The sequence below is a fragment of the Elephantulus edwardii genome, unplaced genomic scaffold (assembly GCF_000299155.1).
Source record: "Elephantulus edwardii isolate Elephantulus edwardi_28Jun2011 unplaced genomic scaffold, EleEdw1.0 scaffold00157, whole genome shotgun sequence".
NCBI classification, from domain to species: Eukaryota; Metazoa; Chordata; class Mammalia; order Macroscelidea; family Macroscelididae; genus Elephantulus; species Elephantulus edwardii.
The window spans coordinates 5,970,810-5,986,086 of record NW_006399907.1 but is presented as its reverse complement, the minus strand read 5'-3'; the positions used below and the strand labels follow the sequence as shown (position 1 = coordinate 5,986,086).

General features: G+C 39.5%; 1 protein-coding gene across 2 annotated transcripts in view; it reads left to right on the top strand.

The window, feature by feature from the left end:
* TMTC1 (transmembrane and tetratricopeptide repeat containing 1) overlaps positions 1-15,277 on the top strand; it is a 477,484-nt gene that overhangs the window by 25,640 nt on the left and 436,567 nt on the right. The window lies entirely within an intron of this gene.

Below are 15,277 nucleotides of genomic sequence, written 5' to 3'. Positions count from 1 at the left end.
CTATAAACAAAATGCTAAACTTGTACATGCAATATTTGGACAAAAATATACTCAGAGTATACAATATGGGGCAAAGAGGGCAGAAATCACATTATAAAAATGTATATTCTCAAAAAAAGTATATTCTCAGAAATGTGGTCTCAATTTCATTAGAGGTTATATGCATGTCTGTGTGGTGGGAATGAGTGCGTTTGAGATGGCTAGGTTGGCACAGGATAGAACAGCGTTTAGGGCTCTTGTACGTAGGGTTGCTATGAGTTGCAAGTGATTCAATGGCACATAACAATAACAGTGTGACTACTGACAAAATTATAAAGTTCTCAATCCATTAAAAAACCAAACTAAACCAAAACAAAACAAAACAAAGCAACCACCTTATATTCTCAGAGATAAGGAATATTTTAGATTTGCAAACTGCTTCTGAGTTTAAAAGAACAAGTGAAAACTCAAACTCATTGTTATTAAGCCTACTCATAGTTGACTCTCTAATGTGGTTTTCCCAAGTTGTGAATTGCAAGGGAAGAGATTTTCCATATTTTTCTTGAGGAGCCACTGGTGGATTTGAACTTCCAGACAGGCAAGGACATTGGGTTAGCAACACAACTCCCTGTAGAGCGCACCACCAGAGTTCCCGCTAAGGGAGAATACAAGTAATAGTAATACTTCTTTGTTAAGTCTTGGTAAAGCCTACTTCTGAAAAATATGTGAAAGCAAATAACTCTAATGCAGGTAACATCATTGACGATGTGTTTATTAATTTTCAACTAAATTAAAGGAGGCCCTGATTAAAAATAACTTGAGAGATAATTAGCTGATTTTGTAGATAACATTGGAATTAAAAGAATTAAGTCCCTGTTATGGCATGACCACTTTCATGCTTGTTTATGTGAACAATGTATAAAGATAAAAATGAGAAATATAGCTGATGGTTTATTCAGTCTCATTCTAAAAATTATACAAAATTCAGCCAAATATAACTTATTGGCAAGAAATTGATTATACTTTAAGCAGTACATTTTATATCTTATAACTATTTATCAATGTTTCTAGTTTATGATGTAGTGGACAATTGAAAATTAATAATTGATAGAATAACTTTATAAATAATTAAAAATTAATCTTTATGTTTATGACTGAAAAATTTTAAAAGGAAATTAAAATATGTATTGTTACTGCAGAGAGATGGAAAGATAAATTATTTTCAGGCACAACTGTGGGAATACAGTAAGGAAAAAATGTTGAGAGGAGGAATAAAGTGAAAATAGGAGTTCAGGGCAAGAGGATGTCTACTATGTGAAAGAAATCTAGTTTATTATTGGTATAAATGCAAGATTATGGATTTTATTTTGCTCTGATTTTCAGGATCTATATGGTATTTTTGAAGCAGTAACATGATAGTTTGTTTTGGAGATGTTATTTAGAATGCATTGGAAGTTAGATCCTTTTAATTAGTGGAGCTATGAAAAAATAGGATGTACTTTGAAAAAGTATTATTTACTTTGGATGTAACATGAAAAAAATCAAAGACAACTTTGTGGCATAGACTGTGGCAGTGGGTCATGGACAATGAGTCACAGACACTGCTTTAAGTTAAGATCATAGACAATATTATATTCCTGAAAAAAATGATTTTTTAGTACAATTGAACAATTCATGCTTAGAGTATTTGTGAGACCTTTAATTGCAAGAAATAACAAGTGAATAGGGCAGTAACAGTATGAATACAGTGCTTGCAGAGAACAAGTGTGTAAAATGCAGATAAACTTGGGCAGAATAATCATGAGCTGATAGAGTTCAGGTTGAATTTTAAAAATAGAGGGTGATTCAGCTAGCAAAGTGACCTTTCACAAAGGTTGCAACAGGCTTCTGTACTAATTGGGGAAGAAATCTGGGAACACAAAAGGGCAATGGAGTTTTAGAACTGGACGGTTATTTAGGGAAGAGTGTTAGAAAAAGTATTTGCAGTCAAAAGAAGATGAGAGAGGTGTAAGAAAGAGCCAAAGAAATTTGCCCTGCAAAATCACTTTACGATGTGCAGTAAAATCAAGAGAGAATTATTTAGTTACAGAGTTCAATGCAGATTTCTAAGGAGGAGAAGATAGAAATAGAATGAAAAATACTTATAGATGACATACTCATCTGTGTTGAATTGGTTGACTTGTAACAACCCCTCTGTTGGGTTTCCAAGCCTATAAATTGAAATGGGAGGTAACTGTCTATCTTTTTCCTGTAATAGAAGACTTAAGACTGATTGAAAGGAAACAAAGACCACAGAGGCAGGAGAGGGGTAATGACAATTTAATGGAAACCAGCTCACCTGTCTCAAACAAGAGCAAAAATGGAGCCATAATTATCCCAGAAACAATAGAGAATTTAAATTAAATTTTGGGGGTGAGGTTTTTACTTTAATCATGATAATATGATCAATGAGACACTTGGATTTACCTTCTAGTTATGTAACACTGAGGAGTTCATGAGTGCTTCTGTGCTGCAGGACCTCCACTAGCTACTAGGAGGATATGTGGATGGATAGAGTAGTTCCTGCTGACAGCTTGGGTCCCACCTCCTGGGAAATCGAAAGAACATAAACACGAATAGATAAAAGACAGTGTAAGACGCTGTGATAAAACAAGAATCCCAGAACAGAGAGGAAAAAAGGTCCCAAACTAAGAGAGGGACACATTCATTCATTTAAATACTATTTCAAAACATCTTTTTTAAAAAATTATTTTTTTATTACTCTGATTTATTTACGAAGTTTGAATACATATACTATTTCAGAAGTGTTGGCCAATCCTTATTCCTAATTTGAATGCTCAGATTTAGAACAGTATCTGACAGACAAGCATTTTACAGGAAAGAGCAGATTAAAGATATTTACCAATTGTAGAAATAACCAATAGATTCAGTGTTGTCTTCGCATCTGACACGTGAGTCTTGACCCACCCCTTTCCCAGTTACAACAGCATTCCCTTCTACTCCCACCTACTTCATTCAACACCTGTTTCACCCTATCCAGGCCTTGATGTGATAGCTGAAAATATCAGCCATCTCAATCTGAAGGCTTCAAGGTGCTTCCAATTTCTTCTGCTGTGGGTAATATCTCTTGAGTTTAGGAGTCTGTAAATCCAAATACTGTAGATCCAAATAGGTGATAATATCAGGGAAGCCTTCCTATCTCAGACAGTTCTGAGGAAAAGTCCTTTGCCTTGAACTTCTTTTGCTTGGTTCCACAATAAATACTCTTGGTACCAGCAGCCAAAAAATGATAAGATGAATTGCATTGGGAAAGTCTACTGTCAGAGATCTCTCCAAAGTACTGAGGAGCAGCTATGTCAGTCTGGGAACTAAAGTGCGCCTATTCCAGGCCATAGTCTTTGCAATTACTTGCTATGCATCAGAGAGTTGGACAATGACTAGGGAGGATAGAAGAATTGATGCCTTTGAGCTGTGGTGCTGGAGAAGAGTATTGTGTGTACCATGGACTGCTGAGAGAACAAACAGGTTTATCCTGGAGAGGGTGAAGCCAGGCTGCTCCTTGGAGGCAAGGATTCTGAAGCTTCATCTGACATACTCTGGACATGTTGCAAGGTGGGACCTGTCCTTGGAGAGGGACATCATACTTTGGAAGGTGGAGGGATAGTGCAAGAGAGTAAGACCCTTGATGAGATGGATTGATTCTGTGACTTGGGTAATAGAATAGGGTTAGGGTTATTGTATATAGGGTCATTATGAGGCAGATGGCTCAATGGCATGTAACAGCAACAGCAACAACAACAACTACAACAACAACATCATATACTAGCAGTTTGTTTCTTGAATATAACAATGACTAGGATAAACCCAGACCTTCCTCATGAGATCTCTGTAATTACTTACTGGAAGAATTTCCCGAGGATCTTTTTAGAAATTTATTTTTCTGAATCATAAGCAAAATCAAAGGAATTGAGAATATAGGATAAGTTGCCGTGGTTCCTCCTGTGAGAATGAAAACTTTTAGTTACCATTGATATTAGCAGATGTTGTTGTTAAGTGCTGTTGAATCAAGTATGATTCATAGTGACCTGATGAACAGCAGACCTGAATCTTGTCCTATCCTCTGTCATTCTGCCTGGTGGGTTCTTCCTCTCTTTCTCTGACCCTCCACCTTCTCAAGCATGATATCCCTTTCCAAGGAATAGCCTCTTCTAGCAACATGTCCAGAGTATGACAGAGGAAGCTTCACTATCTGTGCTTACAAGGACCACTCTGATTGCACCTTTTCCAAGACATAACTGCTTGGTTTTTTTGGCAGTCCATGGTATGTTAAGTACTCTTCTCCAATACCATGACTCATAGGCATCAGTTCTTCTGCTGTCATCCTTATTCATTGTCCAGCTCAGATGCATAGCAAGTCATTTAAAAAACCATGGCTTTAATCAGGCACATCTTAGTCTTCAAACTGACATCACTGTTCTTCAGTATTTTGGAGAGTAGACAGTGAACTTGCCCAAAGCAATACATTTCTTGACTGCTGGTTTCAAGAGTTTTGATTTTGAATCCAAATAAGATGAAATAATTGACAGTTTCAATCCTTTCTCCATCTGTTATGATGTTGCCTATTTACCCAGGAGTAAGGACCTTTGTATTCTTGATGTTGAGGTGTAATCCATTCATATCAAGTCAAAAGCAAGAGCAGGAAACATTGACAGGTGGAGTTGTGAGCTAAGTCTGACTCCAGAACATGGACAGAAGCACACAGGAAACGAGATCATGAGCTAATGATTTTGTCTGGTTTGTGTCTATTATTATCATGTACTGTGTGTTCTGGTACTGTCTGATGCCAGTGGAAGTTATTCTTGTAGATAAAAAAAAACCAGTACATTTATACTGTTATAGGATGACTGGATAGTGCAAATAGTGAATGCATTTGACTCTTGTCTGAAAATTTGGATGTTTAATTCCACACAGAGATAGCTCAGAAAAGTTCTGATTATATATTTTTTTAAAAAATTGAAAACTTCCTGGAGCACAGTTGTATATATGTGGAGTTGCTGTGTGTTGGAATTGATTTAGAACTGGCTTATACTACATATGGATTCTGTGGGTGGTACTCCAAGGAAAAAGCAAGGTTGGAAGCAAATTAAGTTGATAAATTAGCAATTACCACATGGTTAAAGGCCAGTATGATGGCCTATTAGGTAAGGAGTTGGACTGCCAGCTCAAAGGTAGGTGGTTCATATCTTCAAGCTGCTTCCCAGAAGAAAGATGAGCAATCTCTTCCCATGTAATTGATTGACTTTGAAAACCTTCTGAAAGGTCAACCATGAATTGGTTCCAACTTGAAATAAAGAGGAGGAAGATTGTACTTAATCTCACTAGGAGTTCTAAATGGTATATACCATTATTCAAAATCTACATAGTTATGGTTTTCTATATATTTTCCTAGTATTTGAATATTTAGTAGAGACTACAGTTCCCTTTTAGGTGATAGAAACCTGCAGTTTGAGGCAGAACTATATTCTGGGAATTTGCATCTATAAAAGTAACTCTAGTGGTGTAATCTATTGCCTTTTGGGCTTTAAAAGGAAAGATTGGCAGTTTGAGTTCACGAGCTTTGTCACAGAAGAAAGATGAGCAGTGTTCTCTTGTAAAGATTTATCTCCCCTGAAACCTCAGAATTGGTTCATTAGCACCGACTACTCCCTGGTCTGCGAAAAGAACAAAGAAATCTGTCTTGAAGGAAGTATACCCTCGATGCTCCTTAGAGGAAACGATGGGGAGACTGCATCCTACAGATTTTATGCATCAGTCTTTGGAAGAAGACATCATTCTGTTAAGGTGGACAGTTAGACAAAGGGGAAGACCCTCCAGAAGATAGAGTGACACAGGGACTGTAGCAGTAGGGTAAGCATATCTGGGATAATGAGGATGGCACAGGGAGAGGTAGTGTTCACATGTACTGTTCGTAGGGTCATTACGAGTTGTAGTTGGCTCAGCATGACCATTAACAACCCAAGATGTCAATGATTTCGTGAGTTTCCATATATGAGGAATCCTGGTGGAGAATGGGCATAGTGTTGGGTGGCTAACTGAAAGTTGACAGTTCAAACCCACCAGCGGTTCAGTGGAAGAAAGATGCGACCATCTGCTTTTGTAAAGATTTAAATTCTTGCAAACCTTGCAGTTCAGTTCATTGTTCTTTAGTTTTGCTATGATTCGAGGTAGACATGTGGCAGTTGATGGATATGTTTTCTGGGTCTTTTAAATGCATGTTTATCATGAAATTATCATGTTTTTTGGTACTTGTCAGCATCCTACAACTTGTCTGATGTTGTACTAGAATCAAGACCAGTATAGTTACATCCCGTGTTCCTTCCTGTTTCCACACCCCATTTTATTCATTCCATGCTTTGTCACTTTATGCCCTGCAGGAAATAGCCCATATATTTTTAGACCTCTATTTCTCTGACTCCATTGTTTCCTCCATCTGGAAAGCACTTATTATTCCTTCTCTGGCCTAGGATTCATGGTCCTCTGTTTTCAATTTCCTTAAAACCAGTGCATCTACCTTTTAAGACTCAGTGCACTGGCCAGCTCTTCCAGAACCCTTTGTACATCTTTGGCAGAATTGAATCCCTTCTGTCTTCTCATGGCAATTGCTCCTCCTCTTTCTGATGTATGCAGTTTCCTGGTATCATATTTAATACTCTGTTTGTCAAGTACTAATGCCAGCTGGATGGATACAACCTGCCTCAAGAAGTTTAACATCTGGTCAAAAGTGGAAAGAGGTTTTACTTGGAAAATATTTGTTGACTGGAATAAAATGCACAATTATAGAACTTGGTGATGTTGACTAATTGCATCACAATGAATGAGTGGTCTGGACAGAGCGCTGTGGTTTTGGGGAAATCTAACCATTTACCTCTAAAGAGCCCACAGCTCAGCAGTACAGTGTAGAAGTTCAGTGAATGCTTATGGTTTGGAACTGGCTGTGGAGTCATGGAGTTTGTTAGTTTTAACACTAACATTTCAACACCCTCTCTAAGCTCATGCTCCAAGGGGTGCCACATTCTTTATAACTGGGCACATCCAGCTGGCGCATTTGACTGCCGCTTCCCACCAGCACTAATTGGCAGTGATGTGAAGAGCAGGGCTTCAGGGTGCCTTTAACGTATTAGTTACGCTTGCCCAGCTCAGAGTTGCTTCCTTCCAACTTGCTACACCCAGTGTCAGTTTGCATGGCATGCTCTTTTCTGAGTCGGGCATGTCCAGTGGTACTCTGATGAGTTTCCATCAGGCCCAGAAGCCTGGCCTTTGACTTTGCCTTGTCCATGGCTTTGCTGGTTGTGAGTTGACCCTCTGTTTAACTTTAAGGAGGTCGAGCCTGTAATGCTGGGCTACACTTGGTAGCGAATAAACCTGAGCTTCACAAGTAAACCCACCCCCACCCCCAGTAATCTCTCTGCATCAGGCCCTGACACTTTAGTAACACCACACTCTCAACTCTCACAGCCTCCTCCCTTCGAATTATGCTGCCTTCCCGGTTTGGCATTCTAGTTCCTTATAGATTAACAGATCAATGAATGGTGTGTGATCAAGTGGTCACATTAGGTAATAGTCCTCTGCTCTGTTTTGCCAGTGAAATATTTTAACTATGTGTGAGGTTTTCTGAGTGTATCTGAGGATAGAATTTTCTCTGTGTGTAACTTGATTCTGGTCCATATACATGCTTGTAATTGAAATCCTGTTTAAGTTTTTAACCAATAACTAATAAAATGAATTTAAAATAGCATTCATGTAAATCTGAGAGTAACAGATAATATCATAAACCACACAGGAGAACCAGCCACAGTGGTTGAGACCTCCATCCCCTTTCTCTGAAAGGGAAGGGAGGTGACAAGAGCAGTAAAGTTTATTGAGCGTGAACTTAACACACATAATTTTAGTAACTATAATCACATGAGATAGGGAGTGATACACTCATTTTTAAAAGTAACAAAACCAAGTCTCACAGAGTTAAGGAAGCAATTTTTGTAGACACTCAGATGCTAAGTGAAGATGCCAGAATTAAAACCTGGTGTGGTCCAGTGCCAAGCTTCTCTCATTTCCTCTCCTTTATGACTGCAATGTGTGCTCATTGGATGAGCATATTTATAGTTTCTGCATATTTATGTTGTTTTCTGCTATGTATTGTTAACTGATTCTCTGACACATCGTGGATTTCTACTTCTCTGCATTTTGGGTGGTGCTGTTTTCTGTGCCTGAAATGTCAACTGTGCAACATTTCTAGTGTGATCATCGCCTCATTTTTTTCAGCTCCAATGTAACCTCTTTGAAGCATTCTATGAGCCCTATCCCCCCCCCCCAATGTGCTTCTTGGATTTGAAAAAGAATATAAAAGAAATACATTGTGCCATGAGTTGTGAAGAAATTAGAAGATTAAAAGATTATGCAGAGGGAACTCTGGTGTCTAGTCTGCAGGGAGTTGCCTGTTAACTCTTAGGCAATGCCTGTCTGGTGGTTCAATCCCACTGGCTTCATGGGAGAAGGATGGGCAGTTTCCTCTTGTGAAGTTTACAGCCTCTGAAAACCTAGAGGTAGTACTAGAGGGTCAGCAATGAGTTGGTTCCCATTCAACGATGTGTAACAACAACAATTATATACATACTTATGAGCTCTGGTGGCTTAGTGGGTAAGGAGTTACACTGCTAACTCAAAGGGAGGCGGTTTAGATCCTCAGGAGAAAGATGAGCAATCTCCTCCATTGCATTTTACAGCCTCTGAAAATCTGTTAGAGCATCAGCTCTGAGTTGTTTCCAACTCCATAGCAATGAGTTGAGAGTCAAGCGTGTCCCCTACCCCTTCTTCCCTTTCAGTCCCCTTCTGAAGGAACACATTTTTTAAAAGCACTTTAAAAAAAAAAAGCAAGAATATGTGACCATATACTCTTTATCTAGATTCACCAGTTGATTAAGAGGCATTAATTTACCAGTTTTCTTCTCAGTATATAAAAATGCTTATTTTCTTTTTTACTTGTGAGAAGGTTATGTCGTTCATGCCCCTTCATGTTAATGATTTAGTTGGATAAGAACAAGGATATTGATCATTATTTTTCTTAGTACCTTTTAGACTTTCAGTTTGGGAGTTAGCAGTGTGTCATTGTATTTTGTAATATAGATTATGTTATAGAAATATTTAATATAAAGTGTTTTAATGGAAATATTTAACCAGTGCTAGTGGCTTAGTGGGTAAAGCACTTGGTTGTTAAGCGTTAAGGTTGAGGATTCAAACCTACCAGGCACTCCCGAGGGAAAAGACATGGTAATCTTTTTCTGTGTAGATGTATTGCATCAGAGAAAACCTGTGGGCAAACTCTGCTCCATACTATGAAGTCACTGTAAGTCAAAATCTGCTTGAGGATAATACTTAATATTGCCGATAATGCTTAAGCAGGATTCTACTTGTGGTCTTACTGATATGTTCAGTAGTTGGTTTTAATGCTGTATAAAGTATGCACTGTCATTGATTCTGATTCTTGGCCACTATCTCTCTGATTTCAAGGCTGTAAATCTTAATGGGAGGAGAATGTCACACTTTTCTCCCATAGAATGCTGGATTTGAACTGCTGATCTTAGCTTACTACAGTCACTTTAAGGGTTAAGGTGCATCTGACCCAAGCCATGGTATTTACATCTGCCTCAAAGGCTTCAGGACTTTTGTTCATAAGGTCGTTATGAATTGTGCTCAGCTTGATGGCAATCAACAACAAAAACATATGCATGTTAAAGTTGGATAGTGAATAAGGAAGGCCAAAGAAGAATTGATGCCTTTGAATTGTGGTATACACACAGGATATTGAATATACCATGACCCACTAAAAGAACAAGCAAAATCTGCCTTAGAAGAAGTGCAGCCAAAGTGTTCCCTAGAAATGAGGATAGTGAGACTATCTCATGTGCTTTCAGCATGTAATGAGGAAAAGTCACACTCTGGAGAAGGACAGCATGCTTGGTAAAGCTGAGGGTCAGTGAAAAAGAGGAAGACCTTTAACAGGATGGATTGACAGAGTGACGGCAATAATGAATTCAGGGCAGCTGCACTTTTGAGAAGGGTGCAGTATTGGGTAGTATTTCATTCTGTAGAGTTGCTGTGGGTCAGGGATGACATATGGCACCTAACAGCAACAATGCAAATTCATGATGGACATTAACTGGTCTATAAGGAAGTATGTGATTTATATATTGTTTTACATTTAACTTTGGTTTAATGTAAATTGTATAAAATATCATGAATATATGACATGTAATGTATAGAAACATGTAGAATACATAAATCTTTAATATAAGACGTTGTTGTTGTTGTTGTTTTGATGCTGTCGAGTCGTAGACGACTCATAGTGACCCTATGAACGAACAGCCTGAGCACTGTTTGCACATAGCGTTTCTGGAGGCAAGCCATTTCGGAAGTGAATGCTGCTCCTGCTTCCAGGCTTGATTTAGTCGGGAAGCTCCAGCCAACACTGGATTGGCACATCACTGTCACAGTCTTCAGCATCACAGCAACCACGAGTTACCTCTGTACAGCAACGCACAGACCAGTGCTATACCACCTAGAAGAATGTTTAACAGGAAGACAATTTGAACCTGGTCGAGGGCCACAGATGAAAATCTCCCACCTTCGGCTTGGTAGCATAGCTTCCATTCCACTAGGCCAACGTAGCTCTCTCTTGGTCGTCATCATTGTTATTGTTGTTTGATGCCGTCGAGTTGTAGACGACTCATAGTGACCCTATGAACGAAAAGCCTGAGAACATATAAGACATAGTTATATAATATAAACAGAATATAGCTCTATATCATATATTGTGATAAGAGACTGATTATTAAATCATTGTATATAATGTTATAAAATATCTAGTATAGGAAAGTATGTAGCGGTCAGGGTTTATTTGTAGGTACTAAAGGTGAACAGATTCATCCTGGAAAGGGTTAAACCGGGTGGCTCCTTGGAGGCAAGGATTCTGAGGCTCCGTCTAACATACTTTGGACATGTTGTGAGGAGAGACTGGTCCTTGGAGAAGGACATCATGCTTGGGAGGGTGGAGGGACGACGCAGGAGGGGAAGGCCCTCTATGAGGTGGATTGATTCAGTGACTGGGATAATCGGGATGGGAGTGTCAGAGACAGTGCGATTGGCACAGGATAGAGCAGAGTTTAGGGCTGTTGTACATAGGGCCGCTATGAGTCGCAAGCGACTCGACGGCAAATAACAACAACAACAACAACAACAACAACAACAACAACAAAGGTTAATAAGGAGCCCTGGTTGTGTAGTGAGTTACACATTGAGGTATTTGAATTTAACCTGCTGATATAAGAAAAAGATAAGACAATCTATTCCCATTAGGACCTCTGGTGGCCTAGTAGCAAGAAGCTGCACTGCAATCCTGAAGGCATGCAGTTCCCATTAAGAATTATAACATAAGAAAATTAGTGACCCACTTCTGTGCTGTCCTATACAGTCACTGTGAATAGGAATTGATGAGATGTCAATGTGAGGGGAAAACAGATAAAAAAATATGGCGCATAAATTAAACCCTTAGCTGTTGGCCAGAAGATTGAGAATTTTAACCTAGTCTTGGGGAACCTATGGAGAAGTTCAAATCTGTCCTGTCAGATTGTTGAGAGTCTGAATTCACTCAGTGGCAAATGGGTGTGTTTGGTTTAATGGTGGACTAGAGGGAGCTTTTCAAAATTCTGAAGAACAGTGATGTCAGTTGGAAGACTAAGGTGTGCCTGGTTCAGGCCATGATCTGGGATTTGCTATGCACCTGAGAGCTGGAAATGAGTAAGGATGACCGGAGAAGAATTGATGCCTTTGAGTTGTGGTGTTAGACAGTAATACTGAATATGCTGTGGACTTCCAAAAGTATAACCAGATGTGTCTTAAAGAAGGTGCACTCAGGGTGCTTTTTGGAGACATGGATGACGAGGCTTCATCTCTCATACTTTGTATGTGTTGCTAGGAGATGCTTCCAAACATCATGTTTGGAAACGTGCAGAGTTAGAGAGAGGAAGACCCCCAACAAGATAGATTAACATGATGGCTACAGCAGCGAGCTTAAGTGTTTGATGAGGATGGCACAGCATAGGATAGGATTTAGATCTGTTGTTCATAAGGTCACTATGAGTTGTACTTGACGTGATGGCACCTAACAACAATAGCAACAGAGGAAGAGGAAAAGGGCGACTCACTGATTAGGGGATAATAAGTTAGAGACGATGAGAAAATATGGAAACAGTTAAAGATGATTACTGAGCAATGTCATAGGTATACCTGATGTCATTGTAGAAATGACAATTGGTTAATTTCATGTATATTGACCACAATGAAAAGTTACATTTTATAATTTATTGATATATAAATGTATACATATATATTTAAGTATTTTTGTTTCTCCTCTTAGGTTTATCTAATTATTTTCTCATAATTCTATTCGTGGTGTGTTTTGGCCAAGATGTTACATAAATGATGTTTTGTCCTTCTTAGGGCGCGTCTTTGTGCTTCTCAGAAGCATGTAATAGCTCTCTGTCTTTTTTTTGGTGACATTTGTTTTGATTACTTGGTCAAGGTATAATTCACGGTAATCCAATTTTTCCAGAGTACAATTATTCTTTTTTTTTTTTAAATTTCTAGTTGATCATAGCCAGTGCTTTGTAACCATGAAAAATGACCTCTGTATTATCAAACTTTTATGCAAATTACTTTAGCATACATACACGGATGTTTCTTGCTTGATCTGGCTTTTATTCTGATGAGTGCAGAATAGCTATTTTTCAACTATACCACTTCCTCTACATTTATGAACTGATGCTTAATGTAAGGGAGGACTTTTCGTTTGTTCCGGTTTGCTTGTTTGCTGTATGAATGTATTTTATATGCACACACATTCATTCTTTCCTCTGTGCATTTGTCAACTTTAATACAGATCTCTGTTTTTTTCAGTGATTTCTAATTCATCACTTTCTTAATAAATTTTTCTTAAAGAAGTTCCATTACTGGCTCCTCTGCCCTTTTGATGTGAACCTGCTATTTTTTTGGTTTGTTTTTTGATCCTTTCCTGTGTTCTGGCATTAGATGACCCACACTCTTGATTATCCTCCCAGCCTTAGCTCTCGAATCAGACACTTCTCCAAGGAGGCCACATTTTCTCTAGTAGGAGGATGACTTGTGGTTACTGTCAGGATCATGTTTTGTTCCTAGAGTATCTCTTTCATGATTGTTCAGTGATAGAGCCAACACACATGCGCGCTCATGCGCGCGCGCACGCGCACACACACACACACACACACACACACACACACTCTGTCTGAATTATGAATTCAGACTCATCTCCCATTCTTGCCAGAATTGCTTATTATTCAACTTCTTTTTCTCCAAGTACTCTGCAGGTACCCTCAGGTCTCTTAGCACTCTGGCACCCTCAAAGTCTCGCTGTATTTGACATTCAGTCATTGCTCGAAAGGGGCCTATGGTAACCAAGTGGTATGAGCTACACTGCCAACCTGAAGGCATGTGCTTTGAACCCACCAGTTGCTTTGGGGAGAAAGATGTGTCATCTCCTCCCATGTGATTTATTGCCTCTGAAAACCTGCTTGAGGGTTAGCTATGGGATAGTTCGGACTTGATAGTAGAAAAGAATAACAACACTGCTGAAAATATATGGAATACATCATTGAATTAGTAAATTTGGTTGTTGTGTTTTGACTCTCTGTAGGTTGGAAATAAATTTATGTATGAAAACATCCTCTTCCTTTCTTTTGTTTTCCCTTCTATATGTTGTTGTTGTTGTTATGTGCCGTCAAGTCATTTGCAACTCATAGCGACCCTGTGTACAACAGCCTGAAACCCTGCTCTATCCTGTGCCATTCGCACTGCCTCTGACACACCCATCCCGATTACCCCAGACACTTTATCAATCCATCTCATGGAGGGCCTTCCCCTCTTGCACTGTCCCTCCACCCTACCAAGCATGATGTCCCTCTCCAAGGACCTGTCTCTCCTTACAACATGTCCAAAGTATGTCAGACGAAGCCCCAGAATCTTTGCCTCCAAGGTGTAGCCTGCTTTAACCCTCTCCAGGATGAATCTATTTGTTTTCTTGGCAGTCCAGGGTACATTCAATACTCTTCTCCAGCACCACAGCTCAAAGGCATCAATTCTCCTTCTATCCTCCCTAGTCATTGTCCAGCTCTCTGATGCATAACAATTGATTGCAAAGATCATGGCCTGTATCGGGCGGACCTTAGTCTCCAGAGAGACACCGTTGCTCTTGAGTGTTTTAGAGAGGTGCCTAACAGCCGACTTTCCCATCGCAATATGTTTTTTGATTTCCTGGCTGCTGGTGCTTAGAGTGTTGACCGTGGAGCTGAGCAAACTGAAGCTGTGAACAATCTCAATCTCTTCGCCATCCATCCTGATGCTACCAATTGGTCTGGAGGTGAGAATCTTTGTCTTCTTGACATTGAGCCTCAGTCCATACTGAAGGCTGCAGTCCTTGACCCTCTGCAGCAAGTGCATGAGGTCCTTCTCAGTTTCAGCGATCAGGGTTGTGTCATCTGCATAACGCAGATTGTTAATAGATCTTCCACCAATCCTGATGCCACACTTCTCATAGAGCGCAGCCTCTCGGATAATCTGCTCTGCATACAGGTTGGAAAGGTATGGAGATAGGATACATCCCTGGCGTATACCCTTCACAATTTTGAATCATGTGGTGTTAGCCTGCTCTGTTCTGACGACTGCCTCTTGGTCCACGTATAGGTTTCTCATTAGCATGATTAAATGTTCTGGGATTCCCAATCTTCTCAGAGTCAGCCACAATTTGTTATGATCCACACAGTCAAACGCCTTTGCATAAGCAATGAAACACAGATAGACATTCTTCTGGTATTCCCTGCTTTCAACTAAGGTCCATCTAAACTTCAGCTACAATATCCCTAGTACCACGACCCCTTCTAAACCCAGCCTGAACTTCCGGCAGTTCTCTGCTAATGTGCTGTTCTAGTCGTTTTTTGATAATCTTCAGTAGAATCTTGCATGTGAAATCAATGTTATTGTTCTGTAGTTTCTGCAATCATTTTGGTCACCCTTCTTTGGAATGGGGACAAATATAGATATCTTCCAGTCAGTTGGCCAAGTGGTTGTTCTCCAGATTTCTTGGCACAACTTGGTGAGCACATCCAGGGCAGCATCTGTTAGCTGAAATATATCAATTGGTATACCATCTATTCCT